The sequence below is a fragment of the Lissotriton helveticus genome, chromosome 12 (assembly GCF_964261635.1).
Source record: "Lissotriton helveticus chromosome 12, aLisHel1.1, whole genome shotgun sequence".
NCBI lineage: Eukaryota > Metazoa > Chordata > Amphibia > Caudata > Salamandridae > Lissotriton > Lissotriton helveticus.
This window is the reverse complement of record NC_136073.1, coordinates 64785649-64808102: the sequence shown is the minus strand read 5'-3', so window position 1 is coordinate 64808102 and position 22454 is coordinate 64785649. Positions and strand designations below refer to the sequence as shown.

Here is a 22454-nt window from a genome sequence, read left to right as displayed (position 1 = left end):
GTCTATTTTCGTTTTTGAACGAGTGATTGCAGCTACGGAAGCCGCTTGCACAGCTACCTTTGCGGCCTCATCAGCCAATGAATTCGCTGTAACGTGAGCGCCATCACGCCGATGATTCAGTGTATGAATCACGTGAGTCTTTTGTAGTTCTTTTTGCAAGAGAACTACTTGTTCCCATAGTAGTTTATGCTTAATTGTGCCACCTTTAGCGTCTTTGAAGCCGTTCTGAACCCAGTTCTGCAAGTATTCGTTGTAAGATTGGACGCAGTAATACGAATCGCACACTATGAGTGTGGGGAATTCGCGATCGGTATTTTCAAGCGCCATCTTGAAAGCCTGTTGTTCAGCTCGCTGAGCTGTACAGTCTCCGAGAAATTGAGTTTTTGTGACCATAGGTCGAAATTTACCTTCGCGCCAGCAACCTTTAACAATCGCGCACGCAGCACTGTAAGCTTGTTTACCCCCAATTGCGGGCTGTGCTGATCCGTCTGTATATATTATACAGCCGTAATGTTCAAGTGGCAGAATTTCAGTGGGCAGAGGACATTCTAATTTGTATTGTAGGAATTCTTGTGTTTTTAAATACGGGTCAAAAACGTATTCATCATCTGTTGCAGCAAGAGAATTGACCCATTGTATCCATCTTGGATGTAGAGCTTTTGCATTTGGAATGCTTGCTTTTGTCACTGCCTCTAAGGCAGGTACAGGTGTAACTATTTTAATGTGTTTACCCTGTGCGAGGGCTCTTTCTTTTGCTACAGCAGTCTGAACCGCTGTCAGTATTTTTTCTGTTGAAGGGGATTTCATTTCAGCTTGTGTGTACAAGTGTGACTTGTATGCTATTGGTACCGTCTCACCTTCGTTAAAGGTTAGGTATGTGAATCCGCATCTCCCTGGGATGATTCGGATCACTAGGTTACGCAAGTTGTCGCATGTTTGTAACTGTGTTTTTGATAACATGTCTGTTTGCACTGAACGCAAAATTTCTGTGTGTTTTTGTGTCCAATTAGTAGGTTTGAAATCAGGTTTGATTAGTTTGTAGAGAGGTTTAACCCTTTCTGCATAGTTTAGAATATAAGTTCTTCCAAAATTCAGGAAACCTAGAATTGACCGTAAGTTTTTCAGTGTTTTTGGAGGTTGGAGCAGTGCACATTTCTCTAAAAAGTTTGCTGCCAGGCTTTTGCCTTCACTTGATAACTCATATCCCAAAAATAGGACGTTGAGGTGGGCAATTCGTGATTTCTTAAAATTGAATTTGTACCCTTCAGAGGCGATCCCAAGTATTATGGTGTTCACTCTTTTCAAGTGCACGTCCAAATTGTCTGTAAGATAGATGTCATTGACATAGGACAATGCCTCATCATCGTATATTTGTAGTAACTCCGTTACTCTGGCTGAAAATAGCCCTGGACTATTCTTGAATCCCTGGGGGAGATGGCAAAATTGTTGCTGTGCCCCCATTATGGCGAAAGCGGTCATATACCTCCTTTCAGGTGCAATGTTTTGACAAAAGAAACCATTTGAGATATCTAATGTAGTTTTATATTTTTTGCGCACGATGTTATTCATCAGTGCTGCACTATGTGCATTTTGTACTGATGAGGTGCATGTTTTAATCACCCCATGGTATTCAAGTTGATTTAAAATCTCCCTGACCTGTTTTTTAGCTCCTTTTTTACAGGATATTGCCTTTGCATTGGTGGTTGAGTTTGCAACTGGATTTGATGGTGAGGGGAATCCTCATCATATCCTACATGATGTTTGTATAATGCTGGGGCCTGGGCTACAGTCAATTTCCTTGTATATGTGTATTTTTTATGAATTGGAATGTGATTTGAGAAGGCTGGCATAATTATATCTTCACCATGTGGGCACTCCCTGACAAATTGAGGTGGCCAGTCTTGTTCAGCTAGTAGGATGTCATAACCCTTAGAGAGCTTCTCCCAAAAGAGTGCTCTATTTTTTCTTGGTTTGTCCCCCTCCATCCGGAGTGTTACTTCATATAACTTATGTGTAACACTAACCCTGGTATCTGCAGTTTCAACTTGGATACTTTCATTCAAGTCCACTGTCTCCAGATGATCCTTCAAGGTCTTGCGAGCTATGGTTACCTCTGCTGCACTGTCTAGCATTGTTTGGGCCCACTCCCCGTTCTTGAGTTGTGACCTCAAGATCCTCGGCATGTCTGATCTTTAGACTTGCTACCTTCTTTTTCGTAAATTGGGTTTTCTTCTTTTTTGGAACGTGCTGTTCGTCTTCAGACTTCACTTGTTCTTCTTTTTGTTCTGAACGTCCTCTTCTTTCGGATTTCTGCGAGGAAGTCTGAAAAATACGAGAGGCACGTGCATCATTATCTTGATATCTGTCAGGTTTTCTCAAATTATCCCTGTTTCTAAGGTTATATCTCTTTTCAGAGGGCTCCTGTTGAGGAGACCTTCCTCTGGACTCAGAACGCTTCTCTCTAGGAAGTGTCTGTTTGGTGTTTTCCCACTTCTTTTTGGGAGTAGTGAGATTATTTTTAATAAAACTTTTTCAGGATTTTCAGTTAGTTGAGGTTTTACTGGTTTTCCACCCAAACTATCTCTACCTAGTTCTTCATAAGATTTTTCAATAATTCTGGCAAGCTCATACGGTTGCTCAGTAATATCTGGTTCTTTTAGTTTTTGTCGGATCGCCACGGATGCTGCTTCACCTTTAATGTTGGCTAACAGTATAGCCGAGACCTGTTTGAAATCTTTTAGTAATTTCATACCCAGATTTAAGGCCGGTTCTGGACCGTATTCATTTTGAATCTGTCTCAGAACATCTGGTATTACCGCCATAGATGGGACACCACGTGTTTTAGTGTAGATTGAGGCAAAGACTGTACCCCAAGTGTTGCACTCCTCTACGTGTGGTGCAATCCCCATTGGTAAACAGATTGTCAGAATCCTGTGTTTCTCATGAGGTGTACTATCAGGGAATACTGCCTCTATTTGAGTCATTTTTTGTGCTAACCAGAACGGAATTTGTTCTCGTTTTGCGGGTAACTTACCATTGACTGACTGTATTGTCTGTGGTGTAATTTTGTTTGTGTTCCCTTGATGACGGATGTGCTGTGGAATTCTTACAGCTGGTTGGACTGTTAAAGTCCTCATGACATATTGCCTGTGTATTTTAATCAGCTGTTTTAGCTGAGCCAACAGTTCAGGAGCTGTCATTGTTTCAATGTCAGGATGTAGTGTATAGCTGGCTAGTACCGGCCATGTTGCTCCTGGTCTACCTAGTGAACCGAGCCTGGTAATGTGATTTTGATGTTGTAGGGCACCTTTAAACCAGAGCTGATGCTCTTGGTAAGTTAGTGGAATTTCAACATCCTCTAAAGGAACGTATTCCGCTGGAGGTTCCTCTTCTTTGTACTAGTGGAACATATGTGTTGTTGGATTTGCTTGTGGAAAGATAATCCATGAATAGAATACCTCTGTCTGCCGATATTCATGTGCCTCTATGACGAATATAACTCTACCACCTCTGGGTGATAGACCATTTTCTATAAGTTTTATAGCTATAGTTTTCCTTAAGTTTTCCGAGATGATTATAGCATCATCGTCTTCCTCATTAAACCCTGTAACGTCTACACCCGGCTGGGTTGCATTTACTGCAGCTCCACCGGTTGCGTTATTGTCGCCGTTATCCAGCATTGTTTAATGAAGGTTTGCAGAGTAAGTTTTCAAAGAAACAAAGATTAGGTGCACCATATTTTGGAACACTGTATCCTTCAACGTTGAACAAACTAAAAACTAATACATAGGATTTTTCGTACTACTCAGTTTAAAGCGGATATTTTATACTTTAACCCACTCTAGACGTCTATTGGAGTATTTTACGGGAAAAAGGGGTCTGTGTGAAAAGCACGACTGAGTTACTCTAGTTTCTAGAGTTAAATTATCGCCTTACCAAACGTTGGGCGCCATGTAGTGTAGTTCCTATATTCCCAATAGGCTCTGCGCATTGGAATAGTGTATCCTGTAATTTACGTAGGACTGAAGTCGACTAGGTCTCTACCGAATATACTAGACTTAATTGTGTGTCTGTGCCAGCTAGCTCAGAGGTCACTAGAAACTTTCTCGAATGAACAAGAATGGATTAGTTTCTGACAACCGCTCAAAACATGACAACTTTGTTTCCCAAGAATGAGAAATATATCTCTAGAGTCGCGGAAACAATAGATAGTTATTTCACTCAGTCAATCATGCATGCTTCTTTTCACCAGAGGTGCAGAGAAAAAGAGAGACGGGCGATTTCAATAAAAGGTATTTATTGAACAGTCTTCTTTCTCAAGCATAAGAAATGAACTGCTGCAATCGTAATACTTGCGGTAAAGTACACAGCGTACAGTACGAAGAGTATTATAAAATAATATTGTAAAAGCATGCTATGTTTTCTAAGCCATAAAATACCTAAAATGCATAAAATGCATACAGTGATAAGTAATGACTAAAAGTACTCAACTGGTGCTTCTAAAATACGCCTACCCCGGTGTACCTGACCTAGGTCTAGTACAAGGGAAGAAGTAAGTAAGGTGTAGCCTAGTTTTAGTATTCTTTGCCAAGATTCTATCCAAGAATTCTCTTAGGGTCTAATCAGCTCTGTGCCTTGGTTTAGAATGAAGAAGGTCTTGTATCTCTCTCAGGACTCGATTTCCCAGCAACCCGCAAGGGTAGCCTGGAAACACTGGAGCTGCATTTCTCGGCAGGAGAAAGTAAAGCGTCTCTCAGTGCGTCAGCTGGAGGGTCGGCTTCCTTCGGCACTTGCTGCAGCAGGGTGCGTCGGGCAAGTAGTCGAACTGCTCCAAACCACCGTGTGTTTGTTTGGACACATGTGTGCATATTTATACCTTGAAGGTGCCGAGTTTGACGTAAGATTGGACATAATAACGTCATTAGAGACTTAATTCTCTGAAAACTCCATGATTTCTTGGATAAATTAATATTCATGCAGGGGGAAGTCCCTGACTGCTGAAGGCGGGTTTTTCCAAGAAATCATTGTAGATTTTCGGAACTAGTGGAATTAGCCAAGCCGTATTAGGACTACTTGAGTTGTGTCTTAATATGGTTATGATTTCTATGCCTATATATAAGGATACGGTATTTGATACCTATATAAGGGCATGAATCGGGGAATTTACACTAGGGTCCTAAAACGCTATACAACACTGGGCTGCCAGTGAGCTGACAGGCTCTGCAGTTGCACACAACGGTATCCACGTTTTCTTCCAAGCTAGGGAACCATACCTTCTCCCTCATTATCAACTTCATTCTACCTGTGCCTTGATGACCTTCATGTGTGAGAATGGTTGCTCACGCCTGAATGCTTTGTGGAATGACAAAGCATGACCCTCTTAGTATGACGCCATTCTCTGCAGCGCTGAGCTAGTCTCGGACCTTCTTGAATTTTCCCAGTCGGGTCCTGTCGGGTTCACCCCATCCATGGATATCTCTGAGAAACCCTTTCCAGGATCTTTTCCGTAGAGCGCCAGACACTCGCTTAAGAATCACATCTTTGTCCATGTGGACCTTGATTTCTTCTATGGAGAGAGCTCGTGGGCATGACCACTGGGAGACCATGTGACAAAGTCTTCTGTCTTCATCTCTTTGTCAGAGTCTACCTCTGCAGGATGTGCGAGATGACGCGACAGGAAGTCGGCGGTGTTCTTCGCACTTGGTCAATACACCAGTTCCATCTGATAATGTTGGAGTTGAATCACCCACCGCTCGATCCTGGGAGGCGGGTGAGGTGCGGTCCCCTTGAATAGCGAGAGGAGGGGCTGATGATCTGTTACTACTTTGAACGGCTATCCACTGACATACAGATGAAAGTGGTTACATGCCCACTTGATGGCTAGAGCCTCTTGTTCCATCTGTGAGTAGCGAGTTTCAGTTGTTGTTAGTGCTTTGCTCGCAAAGGCTAGCGGAACCCCTGTCCCGGGTTCAGTTTCCTGGGTGAGAAGGGCCCCTAAACCCACCGGAATGGCATCTACTATCAGTTCTGTTGGTTGAGTCATGTTGAAGTAGGCCATGGTCGTACTCTCCAGTAGGGCTGACTTTACTTGGCCAAATGCTCTCTCCTCCTTTTGGGTCCACCGCCAGGTAGTCTCCTTCTTGGTCAGGTTTCGCAGTGACTTTGCGATGGTGGCAAGGTTTGGAATAAACCTTCCACAGTATGTTGCCATACCCAGAAAACTCCTCACTTCTGAAGCATTGGTCGGTGCGGGGGCGAGTTGGATCGCTTGGGATTTCCTGGGGTCTACCCTAACTCCATCCTGACTGAACATGTAGCCAAAGAAATCAATTGTCTCCCCGAAGAATTGGCATTTTTCCTTGTGAAGGGTCACCCCATGTTCTGCCAGGCGCTGGAGGGTAGCTCTGAGCCGACGGTGCTGATCTTCGATGGTCACCGAGTGAATGAGGATGTCATCACTGACGTTGATAACACCTTGAAGCCCTGACAGCACCTCTCTTACCGCATTCTGGAATATTTCGGCTGCGGAAGATATTCCAAAGTTTAACCGCTTGTACCGCCAAAGCTCTAGGTGTTTCAAAAACGTAGTAAAGTACCTGCTTTCTTCTGCAAGTTTCAACTGGTGATAACCAGCGTTTAAATCTAGTTTCGAAAACCATTGGGAGCCATTAAGGTCAGCTAGAATGTCGTCAACTGTCGGTGTCAGATGTCTCTCCCTCTTTATGGCCTGGTTGGGCATCCTCATATCAATGCAGATTCGGATCTTCCCTGGTTGCTTTGGTTTTTCGGCAATGACCATGGGAGACACCCAGGGAGTTGGCCCTGTCACTTTCTCTATCACTCCTTGTTGTTCTAGTTTCAGGAATTCCTGTTCCACTAGCGGTCTTAGATCAAATAGTATACATCGATGTCGGAGGGCAACGGGCTGTACTGCAGTGTCTATATGCAGCTTTTCATGCTTCCTAGTCCCTTAAACAGCTGTGGGAACAGTTCTAGGGTGTCATACGTTTGGAGCAACTTTACTGCATTTGCAAACGCGACCAGGCTCAGATCTTCTGCCGTGTGACTGCCGACTAGTTTATCTGCTTCTCTGTCGACCACGTGAAATGTAGTTGTGACTTCTTGGCCTTCTGACTTGACCTGGACGGACATTTTTCCTTTCAAGGGAAGTGGTGTCTGGCTTCCGTACATTAGAATTCAAATTTTTGATGGGGTGAGTGTTGGTCTTGGATTTAACTTTTTGTAATGTTGAGACCCCATGACGTTCACCGTTGCTCCTGTATCGATAAGAGCTGTTACTGGTGAGCCTGCAATCTCGATGGCACATTTAGGTTGTGGTCGACGTCTTCGTTTGAGGTCACTTGCAGAGGATATAAGGTAGCATTCTTCCTCATCTTCCGTGGAAGAGTCTTCCAGGCACTGGCTGCGTTGTGCTGCGGCCCCTGCTGACCTTGAGGTGGTCGGCTCTTCCAGGGTGAGGTGTCTCACTGCCCTTGATGGTGTTCTCCGTCCCGGGTTCCCTTTGCTCCGCCTGCCACCTCTGCATACGCTCGCAAAGTGATTGGGAATGCCACATTTTGTGCAGGTTTTTATTCTTGCTGGGCAGTCTTCTTGGGGGTGCTCCTCCTTCCCACAGTACCCACACTGAGGCCGCCGTGTGGTTCTGGTGGGCGACCTCCCTCGCCCACCAGGGGACGACGTGCGAATGGCATCTGCTTGCTCCGTCTTGAATGCGGCTGTCTGTTGCGCCGATTGGTTGAGCGCGTGCTTCCATGGCAGTCGCTCTGACGTCTGACAGCTCATGTGAACGAGCCAGGATCAATATGTCTTCTAACGAGATGCGAGGCTGTCGAAGGATGAGGGTCCGCATTGTCTTATTACGGCACCCTTGGATGGCCTGCGCCCTTACCTCTGTGGCCTGATCGTCTTCAGTGCACGTGCTGGCCAGCTCTCTGAGACGCGCATGGAAGGTGTCATAGACTCTCCTTTTCCCTGACGGGCTTGTCTGAGCTTGAATCGTTCATAATCTGGATTGAGTTGGGGGTGAAAATGAGCTTTCATGGCCCTAACTGCAACGTCATAGTCCGTTTGCGCTCCTGTGTCCGGCAGATGGGCGAACAGCTTTATATTTTGTCTACCGCGAAATGCAATAGCAATGACCTTTTGACAGCTCCATCTGTTTCCCTTGTTGCCATGAAGTAGGTGTCGAGGCTGCCAATCCACTTTCCATCTGGGTTCACGAAATGGAGGGAGCGTACTGACTTGGGAGAGCACGTAATGTGGTGGCGCGGCTGGGGCCACGGGCTGTTGGACCGCGGGCACGGCCTGATCCACCATCGTGAGCTTCTACTCCGTGGCTTCTCCTGATTTGGCTAGTCTCAATGTAAAACTGCACACGTGCCACGCGTGGTGCTCGTGTTCGTTGGCTTTTACCCTGTTTTGTTGGGATGGCATTTGGCGGTGTCAATGCTTGTTGTTGTTTGTGACTATTATTCTTGCCAGTGTCTGTTATATTTGCCTTTGGTTTTGGTGTGTTGACTTGGTTTTGTCAAGGTTTGCTGGCTTGGTGACTTGGTTTTGCCAAGGTTTGTTGCTCCTTTGCTTGGCTCAGCAGTTGTTTGCAGGGGTACTGGCGCTGCGCACCTGTTTTAAGTGCTGGAAAGCCTGGTGGAGTCAAAGCGACTCTGCGCTCTTGTTTCCAAGTCTGGGAGGCTTGGTAGTGTAGGGTGTCTCTGCGCATGCGCACGTTTTTGTTTCCAGCACGGGCTCCGACGGAGTTTCTGGGAGGCCTTCGCAGTGTCAGGGCGGCTCGGTGCATGCGCGCGTTCCTGCATCTAACGCAGGCTCAACCGGAGGGCATTCGGGAGCTCCAACTTAAGTGCATACAGCTGACGGGGTCTGGGACACAGGCGGACGCCGGGACTGGCAGCTTGTCCTCGCTTACCAGGTGAGAGGTTCTCCTTCGTTCTTTCGGTGTTCTTTCACCGTTGTGACGGCCGGACATACCTCGCTCTTTCAGCTTTCTCTCTTCTGCCGAGCCAATTGATATGAACATGCTTCTTCTCTGGGGCGGGCACTGCTGGTCCCGCCCTGGTCGCCAGTGTCGTGGGGTCAGCAGGACACCCGCTAGGGCCTCGTATTGCTCTGGGACGCTGCGCTGACGTAAGACAGACAGACACACTGGTGGACGGTGTCAGCCGGAAGTCACAAGCGACTCCTTTATTTCAGCTCTCTGGCCACCCTGGCTAGAGAGTGATACAAAGTATGTGGGTGCTTCCGGGGTCTCGTCCATGCTGATGCCTGGGGACATAAACTAGACAGCTACACAATGCAAACCATTGTTGAGTTTCGACCCTGAGTTGGTGTGGAAACTGCAGGTGTCCCTCGGTGAATCATGTCGGCAGCCTCAGGAGTAGGCAGTGTTCGAGGGGAGACCGGTCTGCTCCCACCGACGTCACCCAAAATGAGAAACTTTTTTTTTTTGGTGGAGCAGTACCAGCTCTTTTATAGAACCCCGGCTGCTTACAATGGAAACAAAGGAGCATATTATCAAGCATGGCGTTAATATTATTGCCGCTTTAGCGGCAGAAAACTGCCGCTAAAGCGGCGATCATGGGCTTGATAATACGCCATAGAGAATTCCTATAGAAGCCCATGTTCACACCAGAAGATGGGCTTCCATGGGAATTCACAAGGGCGTATTATCATGCCCATTATCGCCGCTTTAGCAGCAGTTTTCTGCCGCTAAAGCGGCGATGATGTTAACGCTGTTTCTTGATAATATGCCCCAAAGTTTCTCATTTGGAAATGTTACCACTAGAATTTGGACTACTGTTTCTTGCAGACCAGCATCGTTGTATTTGTACGCAATCACAAGAGGTCACACATGCCATTTTAATATCCAGTAGGTCAATTCACACCCTCGTTGTCAGGAAGTCACCGACATGGAAAACGACAAGAGGGACTGTTTACCGCCTTACCTTTCCCCCTCCTTTACTTGCAGCCTGTATGGAGCGGTAACACACCATCTGTCAGCGTGGAGAAAACATGCGGCCCCTTTAAGGAAGACTTTGCTGTAGCCTGCGCGGGAAGTCACGTGACGAAGGAGACTCTCAGGGCGGAAGAGGAAGAACAAAAAGCAGAGCGGGAGGCAGAGGAAGGAAGGACAGCAAGTCGGAGCGGTGAAAGTTAGAAACCGGCACCTGGAGGAGGCGAACCTGGGATGGAGAAAGAAGAGGTCCCCGACGAACCAACGACCGTAGGCGAACCCTAGTCCTCAGGGAGACAAGGCGAGAAGACCTGCCGCGACCCTGGAGGGTCGTGGCTCTCACAGGTGAGTGAGCGCATACACGGGCACTGGAGGCGAGGGGGAGGGAACGGGAGGAACGGGGAAGGCGAGAAAGGGAAGCGCTAAGAGCCAAGGACTAGCTGAGCGCATTCTCGCACACTCTAGGCTAGGGTGTGCACACGTCCATTTATTTTTGTTGTGCATGCTTCTTCCTTAAAACCCTAACCACTACCACCTCCCTCCTCACTTTAAAAGAGAACAAGAACCTTTATTCGAGTGAAGCACCACTTTTATTTTTTTGTTGGTGTTGGTGGTCCCACACTCCCTGCCCCACAATAAAAAAAAGGAAAGTTATTAATAGGGAAACTTACCTAAGCTTTTTTTCTTTTGAGGGAAACGGCTGACTCTCGGAGAACTTAAAATAGGGGAAGCATCAAAGAAGACTCTGCAGAAAGAGGAAAGAAGAAGGAAAAGACTTTAAAACTATCTTACTTCCTTTATGTTTATAACTACAAATGTGAAATAAAGATTGGAGCATAAAATTACAACTTGGATAATCCTTTTTACTGGCACCATTCTTATACTTTCTCACATATGGTTGAGATGCGGGGGAAACGTCCATTAGACTGACATAATGGAAAACCTCATTCAACATCTGATTCGCGGACAAATAAAGTTGGAATGGGCCATTGAGAGGCAAATGACGTCGGCTGTAGCCGATAGAGAGATGTTTAAGCTTCTCTATCCCAACAAGTGGATTGTATACAGAAGGTGGCAGAAGGACAATCTATACCGTCCTCATCTCAGCAAAACCGACAAAGCATACAAGCAGGCTATCCCTCAATTTCACTCCAGAAATATCAATCCGGTGAAGACCCTGATGCATTTTTGTTAAACTTTGAAAGGGCCGCCCAGGCTTGTGGATGGCCTGAGATAAAGTGGCAGTTCTTTCTAGCACCACTGTTGACTGGAGAGACACAGGCGGCCTACCAAGTGGCAAACACTGCTGGAACCACAAGCTATAGAGACATTAAGAAAGTTATTTTGGATCACCTAGGGGTGGACCCAGAAGCATTTCGGGTGCGCTTCAGGAAAGAACGGGGTCATCCTGGAGACACCCTCGAAACAGTATTCTTCAGATTAAAAGCAGCTGCAGATAAATGGCTTCGACCTCATGAAAATAGCAAAGAGGATATAATGGCCTTAATCTATTTAGAGCAGTTTTTCGAAGCCATGCCGACACCTACCCAAAGATGGTTGAGACAATAGACCCATCTGACTATTGATCAAGCAGTAGAAATGGCGACATCATTCACCCGAGCGCAACCAAAGCCCTTAATGTAGGAGGCTGAGAAAACCACACGTTTCAATTTGGGACGCGTGATGAAAAAGGGTTCAGGCAGATCAGGTCGTTTTACCCCTTTTCTAGGTTTGCCCGGCGTTAGCCGCTTCTCACCCAACTCACGATTACCCAAATAAAGAGGCAGGCGCTGGAGACTGGAAGGCAGGAAACAGGAGTTTATTTTCCGACGGAACAGAACACGTCAAATCAGACAACAGGGTATCTTCTCGAGGTGCTCCCTCAACATCTCTGAGGCCTGGCCTCTTATACACTGGTTTATTACTTTATTACATGCAACACATTCTTAGTAATGCTTTGAAGTATGGAGAAAGGCGTCTTTGGAATCCCCGGTTCAGGTCCGTTCCCACACATATCTACAGTAGGAGTCCCCACCTCTAATCTCCGCATGATGGCTATCGCGCAGCTGGATATTCCGCTGGGAACAGGAATGTGGGTAATCGATCGGATCTAGGGGTGTGAGGGCATTGATTAATCCCCGCTCCTTTGAAGTGAGGCGAGGTCCTGCTGTAGGGGCAATAAACTGCATCTGTTGGGCTAAGTGATGGCCTGGGGTCGGGCCGAACAATCGGGCAAGGAGGAAGAGGTTATCAAAGGGCCTGTTTTATGAATGAGATGAAAGGGTGCGGGGGGGGGGTTCAGCACGGGAAGTGGCTCAGAGGCAGAGTCGCGCTGGAGGTGCGTTTAGGGCCCTAGCAGGAGAGACCGGGGGCTGTCGAAGGGGGGGGTGTGTGCTTGCGAAGCCAGGGTGTGAGGGGGTGAGACGCGCTGGCTATCGGTAGTAGGCAGAGGGGTCATGGCATTCAAAATGGCTGCTGCTTACGCGCACGCATGGATCTGAAAAGAGACAAGATGGCGCCGATAATGTTTATGCCACGATCTAGATTTTAACAGTCCTCCCTTTTCAACATATCTAGCCAGCTTGTTAATTTACATCAATCCCCATTATATTTCTTATTTCGAGGTCATACAATGCTTTCATGTGTTCAGTTTTGAAGTCCGAAGTCTTAGGGCACATGCAGCTAGCAATGAGCCAACACAGAGGTGGCAAACATTGAATACCTAGGCAACACCCACACAGTATCACGACCGGTATCAATATAAATGTGAATAACCTCCATCCCCAGTCCTTCAAAGTGCCCCAAAACCAGCTTCCAAGCGACCATCCTTCCTGTTCCTGATGAACCTCTGAGGAAAGTCTGTGGAGGTGTTTGATTGCTTTGTAGACTGAGGGCGAGTTATCTGGCACGTAGGTGCAACAACTGGATCCAATGATGCGGCATGCTCCTCCTCGGTCAGCTAGAACCACATCTAGAACAAGGCGGTTCTGAAGAGCCACCAGACGGACTGCCTGAAGCTCGGCTGTATTGTTAGTGAGGATGCCAGCTGTGATGTTCATGGTCGTTTCTACTGCCTGTGTCAGGTGGCGGATGGCGCGGCTGTTTGCCATTGGGCCCCACAGAGGAACAAGTCCCTTCACTGCATCCAGGAACTGTGCTCCAGTGGAGTCGGCTTGTTCAATGTCTTTTGCGCGCTTCTGTCGGTGGTGGTTTGCTGGGGCCACGTACGTTGGAGGGAGAACGAAGGCGATGTAGCAGGTACCCCCCCAACTTTTTGGAAGCCAAGTGTAAGCCTTGGTGCCACAAACAAAGTACATATTCGGAGAAGCAACAAAGGAGGGGGGATCGATGGAGTCCAATGTTCTGGTGATTTGGCAGGAACTGTGACCCACCGGCTGTGTTCCCAAGCCTTCGAGGCACACGAGGCCCGTGACATTGATAACAGACAGAGCCACCGTCAGAGTGACAGCAGTTCGTTTCCGTAGGTAGGAGAAGGTGGGTCTGGCTGGATTATGGAACACCTGCATTTCGACTCGTTCCTTGGCAGGGATGTCCATCTGGAAGGAGGAGCCAGAGGTCAAAGGGCAAAAGGGGGCAGAAGTCCTTCCGGTTTTGTTCAGCCAGAACCCGTGGTAGAAGTGTGACACTGTTTGACCAGAAGTGGCGTTGTCCTTGTAGCTCTCTTGCAAGAGGATCAACCAGGCAAGGCAAGAACCGTGAACTGAGAAAGGGGAAGGGATGAAAGGGATGGAGTGTCCGGTGGCATGCGGGAGCAACCCGCAGATCCAGCAGTTTGTGGCGTTGGCGGCAAGGTTGTGTTGGTGCAACAGTTGCACGAAGGAATTGTTCCAGAACTCCTTACGCCTTTCTCGGAGCTGAGGCGAAAGGGAGATCAGGTGATGTTCTTTCGTAGTAGTTGGCTGTGCAGTGGTCAGCAATATCTGATGAGCGGGTGCGCTCTCTTCCATGATCCAGAAGGAAGTCATGAGGAGGAGGCAAAAGAGGAGGACAATGAAAAGAACAATTGTCTTCGATTTGTGTATACTGTCAGTCTTTGGGTTTCGATAACGGGTATTTCCTGTTGCTTCTGTCGTCCTCTTATCCATCATCTTCTTATCTGGCGCTTCCATCATCTTCAAGGTGCTCGGTAGTGGGCAGAACCGCTGACTTCGTTTAGCCTCTCTTCGGGTAACCCTTGGTTGTGTTTAGGCTACCGTTCTGAGATTCAACTTAGTCTGCGGTCTACTTAGCCGAAGCTCCCTCCTTTCGACGCAGGAAATACCCTTCCCTGGATGGCACAGTGGGATCAGAGAATTTTGCAAGTTCGAGTGCCTCGGTATCCGGATAACAGTTCAATGATGGCCGGTCTTTGTTCAGCAGTTCTTCTTGGGTGCTGACGTTTTCTGTCGTGGTCAGGGTCGAGGAGACCTTCTTACAGTGGTGCGCGTGCAGCCAGTGTCGCTTCCCCTCCACTCGAAGAGCCGTTCGGGTGGTAATCAGTACTTGCCAGGGGCCCGTCCACCGAGGTTCCAGACTCTTTGTCCGTTGGAAATTCCGGATCAGCACATAATCTCCCGGTTGGATATCGTGACCCGGACCCCTGGAAGCATCGGGGATGGCCTGCTGCACCTGCTGATGAATGACAGACAACGTTTTAGTCAATTTGCACAAGTAATCACACAGTAGGACGTCCGGGACGTCGTGAATGGAGGTCGGTTTAGGGGCAGTCCAGAGGTTCATCGGTCGCCCAAATACAACCTCGTAGGGGGTCAAATGGTGCTTAGTGGGAGTGGAACGCATCGATAGCAATGCCAGTGGGAGGGCATCTGGCCATTTAAGTCCTGTGGTGGCCACTATCTTCGACAGTTTTAGTTTCAGTGTGGCGTTGTGTCGCTCAACTAAGCCAGCAGATTGGGGGTGGAAGACTGCATGGAACCTCTGTTTTACACCCAACCCTTTCAAGATTAGTTGGATAACTTCAGCTATGAAGTGGGGGTCGTTGTCGCTCCATAGAATCCGACAAAGACCGTAGCGAGGGAAAAACTCTTTTAGCAGTACCTTGGCAGTGGTCATGGCAGTGTTATCACGGGTTGGATAGGCTTCTACCCATTTGCTGAAAGCACACACAATGACTAATACATACTTCAGGTTTTGGCATCTTTCTAGTTGGATGTAGTCCATCTGGAGGACCTCAAAAGGATGGTCGGGGACCCCAAACCCTCCCCGGGGTACCACAGTTCCTTTCCCAGGGTTGTGTTGCAAACAGATAATGCATTGCTGGACCAGGCGTCTGGCTGAGTCAGGAATCTTGTCGTTGTGCCAGACCCTGGAGATGAGTTTGATCATGGGGGCAGATCCTATGTGTGCGGGGGAGTGTGCCATAGTCAGTATGGGGATCAAGTATGAATTGGGTAGCAACCATTTGTTGGTGTCCTTTGTCCGCCAGCAGCCTTCCTCGTCTTTCAATCCCACCCGTGCCCATTCAGTCAATTCGTGTGGTGAGCTGGCCATCTGGATGTCCCTAATCGTTTCCCTAGCGTGAGTCAATTTTTCTGCTTGTGACCTGGTCACATACATACGTGTCGTTGTCCTATTCTCAGCTGTGGTTCGGGCAGTGATGTCGGCCAGCGCGTTTCCCTGTCCGACTAAGTCTGTCACCTTCTTGTGTGCCTGACATTTGATTACCGCTAATCGTTTGGGAAGGAGCTGCTTCAATCAGGGCGGAGACTAAATCTCCGTGGAGGATGGGCGTGCCGTGGGACGTCAGGAATCCCCTCTCCCTCCATAAGAGTCCAAAATGGTGAACCACTCCGAAGGCGTACTGGCTGTCCGTGTAAATGTTTGCAGTAGTCCCTGTCGCTATAATACATGCTCGTGTAAGGGCAATCAGCTCTGCCGCCTGTGCGGATCGCTGCGCGATGCGGGCAGTTTCAACTACGGTTTGGGCTGTGGTAACTGCATAGGCAGCTGAGGTGGTGCCGTCGGGGAGTTTTATGCAAGAACCATCTACCCATAGCTCTCCGTCAGGGTCTGTGAAGGCGGTGTCCCGGAGGTCAACTCTACTCCTAGTCTGTTCGTCTGTGAGGGTCACACAGTCATGTATAGGGGGGACGTTCGGGTCGTTTTCGGGCAGGGGCAACAAGGTGGCTGGGTTCAGTGTGGTGCATCTTTTCAGCGTAATGTGGGGTGCAAGCAGGGTTAATTTGTATCCAGTCAGTCGAGCGCTAGTCAGGTGTTGCGTCTTAGTCTGGTTAAGAGGGTGTCAACAGCATGGGGCACTAATACCGTGAGGGAATTCGAGAGTACTATCCCCTCACTTTGTCGGATAGAGACGGCAGCGGCAGCTACGGCTCGAAGGCAGGCAGGCAAGGCTCTCGTCATGGGGTCAAGGGTGGCAGAGAAATAGGCACATGGTCGTTGTTTGAGGCCAATGGTTTGAGTCAGGACAGACAAAGCGCACCCCTCCCTTTCGTGAGTGTAGAGAGAGAAGGGCTTGGTGTAATCGGGGGTTCCTAGGACCGGTGCAGAACAAAGGGCGTCTCGAAGTTCTTTGAAGGACGATTGGCATTCGGGGGTCCAAGGGAGTGGGAAGGGGACGTCTTTGGCTAGTAGGGAAAGTAGTGGCTTTACAATGAGGCTGAAATTTGGCAACCACTGCCGGCAGAAGGAGGTGAGGCCTACCAGGGAGCGGACTTGTTTCTGGGTCTTTGGGACGGGGGTTTCTAGAATGGCCTGAATTCGATCGGGTGTAAGCTTTCTCCCGTCTTTGGACAAGAGGTGGCCTAGGTAGGTGACCTGGGGTTGGCAGAATTGCAACTTCTTTTTGGAGACCTTGTGGCCATTTTCCGCGATGAAGTGCAGGAGTTGGAGGGTGGCGGTGACTGCAAGTGGAGTGGTGTCGGCCACCAAAAGGATGTCATCGACGTACTGTATCAACACCACTCCCTCCGGTAGCTGAACGGCGTCCAGCTGTCTCTTGAGGGCCTGGCTATAGATGCTGAGACTTTCTGTGTAGCCTTGGGGAGCTCTACAAAATCTATATGAGCGGGATTTTAACGTGAAGCCGAAAAGGTAGCGGCTGTCCGGGTGGATGGGGATGGAGAAGAAAGCGTTTTTGAGGTCTATTACAGTGAAGGTGGTGGCTGTGGAAGGAATCAGGGTCAGAATGGTGGCGATATCTGAGACTACGGGGTACTGGGGTACAACTACCTTGTTGACCTCTCGAAGGTCGATGATGAAGCGGTACGCTTTCTCATCTCCTTCGCCCTGCTTCTTCACAATGGGTAGGATGGGGCTGTTGCAAATATTGCTGACTACTTCCTCTACCACTCCTGCCTCTACCAGGGACTGGATAATCATTACCAATGCCTTCTCACCTTCGGGCGATATCCGATATTGTGGGAGTTTTGGGAGTATCGCATCTTGGCGGACAGTTATGCGCACGGGGTCGATCATCATTCGTCCTACATCAGTGTCAGTTTTAGCCCACAGATACAGAGGTAGAGAGTCAAGTAAGGATGCATCAGCGTCAGAGATGGAGAACATGTGTCGTGCGGGATGGGGTCGGAGCAGAGTCGGGTTATCGTACAGAATGACTCGAACCCCGTCCTGTGAACACCTGATAGTAGCTCGGAAATGCTTTAGTAAATCAAGTCCCATAATGGCATCGGGGGTGTTGGAGGAAAGCAGAAACGTCGTGTCAGTGGGGTTACTGTCCAAGTCGAAGGAAACCGGTGCGGATAAAGGGTTAGTGGAGGGCGTTCCATCAAAGCCTATTGATGTCATGTGTGAGCCAGACAAGGGTGCCCTTGGAATCAGTCGTTTAGATAACGCACTACGTGTCGTGCCAGTGTCTACCAGAAATGGAGACTTCGTACCTAGGACCTTAGCGGTGACGTAAGGACCTTGCTGGTCAACATAGAGCTCGACTGGATCCCTTCCTTGCCCTTGGCAGTCCTATGCAAAGTCGTGAGTGTTGTCGCAGTCAGACTGTTGGCACTGATTCTGTCGGGGCGGTCAAATGTGTTTGGTCTGCCGGGTCTGTCATTGTTGGTGTCGTGGGTGTGCCCTCGTCCCTGCCCTCTAGTTTTGGGGCCATTTGCCATGTCCCTTGTCTCTTTATTTTTAAGCATTTCCAGGAGGACCGGGCATTGAGACTTCCAATGACCAAATCCTTTGCAAAACGCACACTGGTTCTCATCGAGGTCTGTTCGTGGAGCACCGGGTGTGGGTGTGCGGTCTCTAGGGGGTGCATTTGGTTGGTAGTTTCCTCTATACCGTTCCCTTCCTGTCGTCACTCCCTGCAATTGAGCAATCATCACTCGCTCTTTCAGGTCCTTTTTCTTTTTCTCAGTCGCCCTCTCGTTCTCGTTCTTTTGGTGTTCGTAATACTGAGCCATCTGAAGGATAGCTGCAGGTTTGGAGGCCCCCCAACTACTCTCGCTCGTCTGTAACTTTTGGGAGACCTCTTGCGACAGACCCTTTACGTAGTTTTGCACGAATAGGTGTTGTCCGGTTGCAGTGGTCATGTCTTGGCCACTGTAGTCGGAGAACACCGTCTCAAATCGGGAGAAGTATTCTGATACGTCTTCCTGGGGTTTCTGACGGCAAGCCGTGACTACCGACCAGTCTACCTTTTTCTCTGGGATCAATGTCTTTAGCTTCTGAACTATTTTGTCCGGGAGTTCCAGTATGTCTTTTACAGGTTTCTTTCCGGGCTCCCGTTGCCTATCTAGTTCACTGAGTTGATTCCAGGTATGTCCGAACAGATCTGTGTGGTCGGCTTTTCGGATTTGCTTCCTCACATCAGCCGGAATACATAACCCGAAAAACAAGTCAATGTCCGCTAGAGTCATTATGGGTGAGCCTAAGGCTGTACCTAGTTCGGTATAAAATGCTGTCGGGTTCTTTCTTAAATCGGGTAGGGTTTGCCTAAAAGTTAAAATATCTTGCCGGTCCCACGGTTGATAAACCCAGTTGTACACAACCCTCCCCTTTGCATCTGCATGGTTAATATCGTCGTTCGTTCCCTGACCTCGTGGGGGAACCCAGTAAGGGGCGGCTTCTCTGATAGGCATCATAGTGTTGCCTACTTCTGATGGGGACCCAGTAGTCTCGGGAACTGTAATCTTAACTTCCGGTTTTTGTTCCGTGAGGTGGCGGAAAACCTCAAGCGTTTGCATGAAGAGGTCCGCCGCGTCACGCTCGGCCTCGTCCCCAATATCGACTTTTCTATATAACGCTGTCAGTTTAGTAGGACCCCGATTCTGATACCTATCCTCATATGCGTTCAGGGTGTGGTAACTAAACCGTAAAATGAAATGTCGTCTGTGGCTACCGGCATGCGAATTGTGCATATCCATCGTATATTCTTCGCTCTCCTTCCGTTCTATCAGTGCCTTTGCTATCTTGTCAATTCCCTCTCGCTCATCTTTGCTCAATCTATTCAGTCTACCCGGTGGCTGCTTGCTAGTCTTGTGTTCATCTGATGTCGTTACTAATGCGGCCGGAGCGGAGGCCGTGAGGGCTGGGGCACTAGCTTCAAGGTTATTCTCATTTGCACTCGGAGCTGGCAAGTGCTGTACTAGGGGTTGGGAGGGGGCATATGGGGGGGGCACATAGATGATCGGAGGACCTAGCAGCAGCTCATCGTTCGTCCGTTGTTTGGAGGTCAGCTCAGGGTAGAGCGTAGAGGGGGTCCTAACAGGACACTGGCCTGTCGATTCAGATTCCTGTTTTTGTCTGGCTTCGTCCCTTTCTTTTATCTCTTCTTCTAGTTTCTTAGCGGCCAGGTGGGCCGCCTTTCGTAACTCTTTTCCTATTCTCGCTTCTTCTCTTTTCTTTCGTTGCTCTGCTTCTTTGCGCCACATGCCGAAACTATCAAGCATAGTGGGCGTGGTTTTATTGTTACAAAGGGCTGTTTCCAGCACGCTTATTTTTGTGTCATCGAAGGATCCTATCAGTGGCCACTGACTTTCCTGATCCTTTTTAGTATATTTATTCCATAACTTACTATAAGCTACGGCGACTAGTCCATATTTTAAAAACATATCCTTATTAGGGGTGCCCTCCAGAGGAGCCGGATGATCCACCTCCAATAAGCGGTCCGGGCTGAACCAACTACTGACCAATGGGGAGAAGATAGGCATGACGGGTTACAACGGGGACAAAAGTCTGCACTACCTATCCTTCACTACTTTGTGAAGACTGGACATAATATTTCTATTCTGCAGTATTCGCAAATAGGGAATACCCAAAGAGAGAACCAATATCGAACAATTAATGTCCGTTCAATCAAACAATCAGTGGCGAGAAAGAAATAGGCACGACGGGTTACAATGGGGGCAAAAGCCTGCGTTACCTATTCTTCACTATCTGCAAAGGAGGACAGAATACTTTTATCCTTCCCCGTTTGTGGACAGTGAATTCTCGAGAATACAATCCTCGAACAAACAATGTTCGGGCAAACAATCAATCAGTGGGGGAGAAAGATAGGCACGATGGATTACAACGGGGGCAAAAGCCTGCGTTACCTACCCTTCACTACCTGCAAAGGAAGAGAGAATACTTTTATCCCTCTCCGTTTGCAGACAGAGAATCTCCAAGAGAACCAACAATTCGGAGAGTAATACTAGTATTTTCCAATCAAACAATCAAATATTTCCCAGTTTGTCGTGTTACACGACCTTACCCGGACCGTATGGACAGTTTCTCGTCTTCCGCTTCCAGCGCCCGATCGTCCTCTATTCTCCGTAATTGCTGTGGCACTCCTGATGGTTCCCAGTCAGGACCGTAGATCACTCGAGAGAGGTCTGCTCGGAACCAGTGAAGTTCGGATGATCGGCTGCCAGACGAGGGTCTATCGGGCAGGAGCTCTTCCCGATCGTTGCAGTCGTTCACTCCGTCGTCGGGACCTCTCCCACTGGATCCACGTGTCGCTGATGGGCCCCACGTTTGGGACGCCAATTGATGAAAAAGGGTTCAGGCAGATCAGGTCGTTTTACCCCTTTTCTAGGTTTGCCCGGCGTTAGCCGCTTCTCACCCAACTCACGATTACCCAAATAAAGAGGCAGGCGCTGGAGACTGGAAGGCAGGAAACAGGAGTTTATTTTCCGACGGAACAGAACACGTCAAATCAGACAACAGGGTATCTTCTCGAGGTGCTCCCTCAACATCTCTGAGGCTTTGCCTCTTATACACTGGTTTATTACTTTATTACATGCAACACATTCTTAGTAATGCTTTGAAGTACGGAGAAAGGCGTCTTTGGAATCCCCGGTTCAGGTCCGTTCCCACACATATCTACAGTAGGAGTCCCCACCTCTAATCTCCGCATGATGGCTATCGCGCAGCTGGATATTCCGCTGGGAACAGGAATGTGGGTAATCGATCGGATCTAGGGGTGTGAGGGCATTGATTAATCGCCGCTCCTTTGAAGTGAGGCGAGGTCCTGCTGTAGGGGCAATAAACTGCATCTGTTGGGCTAAGTGATGGCCTGGGGTCGGGCCGAACAATCGGGCAAGGAGGAAGAGGTTATCAAAGGGCCTGTTTTATGAATGAGATGAAAGGGTGCGGGGGGGGTTCAGCACGGGAAGTGGCTCAGAGGCAGGGTCGCGCTGGAGGTGCGTTTAGGGCCCTAGCAGGAGAGACCGGGGGCTGTCGAAGGGGGGGGGTGTGTGCTTGCAAAGCCAGGATGTGAGGGGGTGAGACGCGCTGGCTATCGGTAGTAGGCAGAGGGGTCATGGCATTCAAAATGGCTGCTGCTTACGCGCACGCATGGATCTGAAAAGAGACAAGATGGCGCCGATAATGTTTATGCCACGATCTAGATTTTAACACGCGGAAGAGTAGAAAAGAAAAGTAGGCCCTCTTCCGAACCTCCAAAAGAACGTACTCCTAAAATGGAAACCACCCAAATCAAAGGCCCCCAGTGTTATGAGTGCGGGGAGTGGGGCCACATAGCTTCGTTCTGCCCTCAGAAGAATCACGAGGAACCAATGGATGTTAGCTGTGTACCCCACAGCATCCTAAATACTGAAGAATGCGGTTCCTGTTTCTTTGTAAGTCTTATTGTAAATGGAAATTCGGTTAAGACCCTTTTGGATTCAGGTTGCAGACAGTCTGTGGCCTGTAAAACATTAGTAAGAGAATCCCAGCTTTGCCTCAACGAAGAGGTACCTATACGATGTGTCCATGGGGACGTCAGTACCTACCCTATAGCCAGCATCCCTATCACATTACCTAACGGGGCTGTCATACAGAGAAGGTGGGGGTTGTGGATACCCTTCCAGAACAGCTGCTCTTAGGGACAGATAGTCCTGTGTTTACCATCTTGCTTAAGAATTCCTTAAAAAAGGTTCCAGTGCAGTCTTCTGTCTTTATTTCGCAAGTTCCGTGGGTATCAGATAGGTCCTTTAGGTTTGCCCAGAGTCAAGATCCCACCCTTCAAAATGCTTGGAAACAAGCC

The 22454-nt window shown here is 48.5% G+C and overlaps 1 protein-coding gene and 1 long non-coding RNA gene across 6 annotated transcripts in view; one reads left to right on the top strand and one right to left on the bottom strand.

Moving 5' to 3' along the window:
• The window catches only part of LOC144799025 (uncharacterized), a 708806-nt gene that overhangs the window by 326281 nt on the left and 360071 nt on the right, over positions 1-22454 (bottom strand). For both annotated transcript variants that reach the window (XR_013603730.1, XR_013603729.1), the window contains exon 3: positions 10660-10733. This is a non-coding gene — a long non-coding RNA (uncharacterized LOC144799025). The remainder of the gene's footprint in view (positions 1-10659; positions 10734-22454) is intronic.
• Positions 1-22454, top strand: part of LOC144799023 (alpha-2,8-sialyltransferase 8F-like) — a 358709-nt gene that overhangs the window by 276765 nt on the left and 59490 nt on the right. The window lies entirely within an intron of this gene.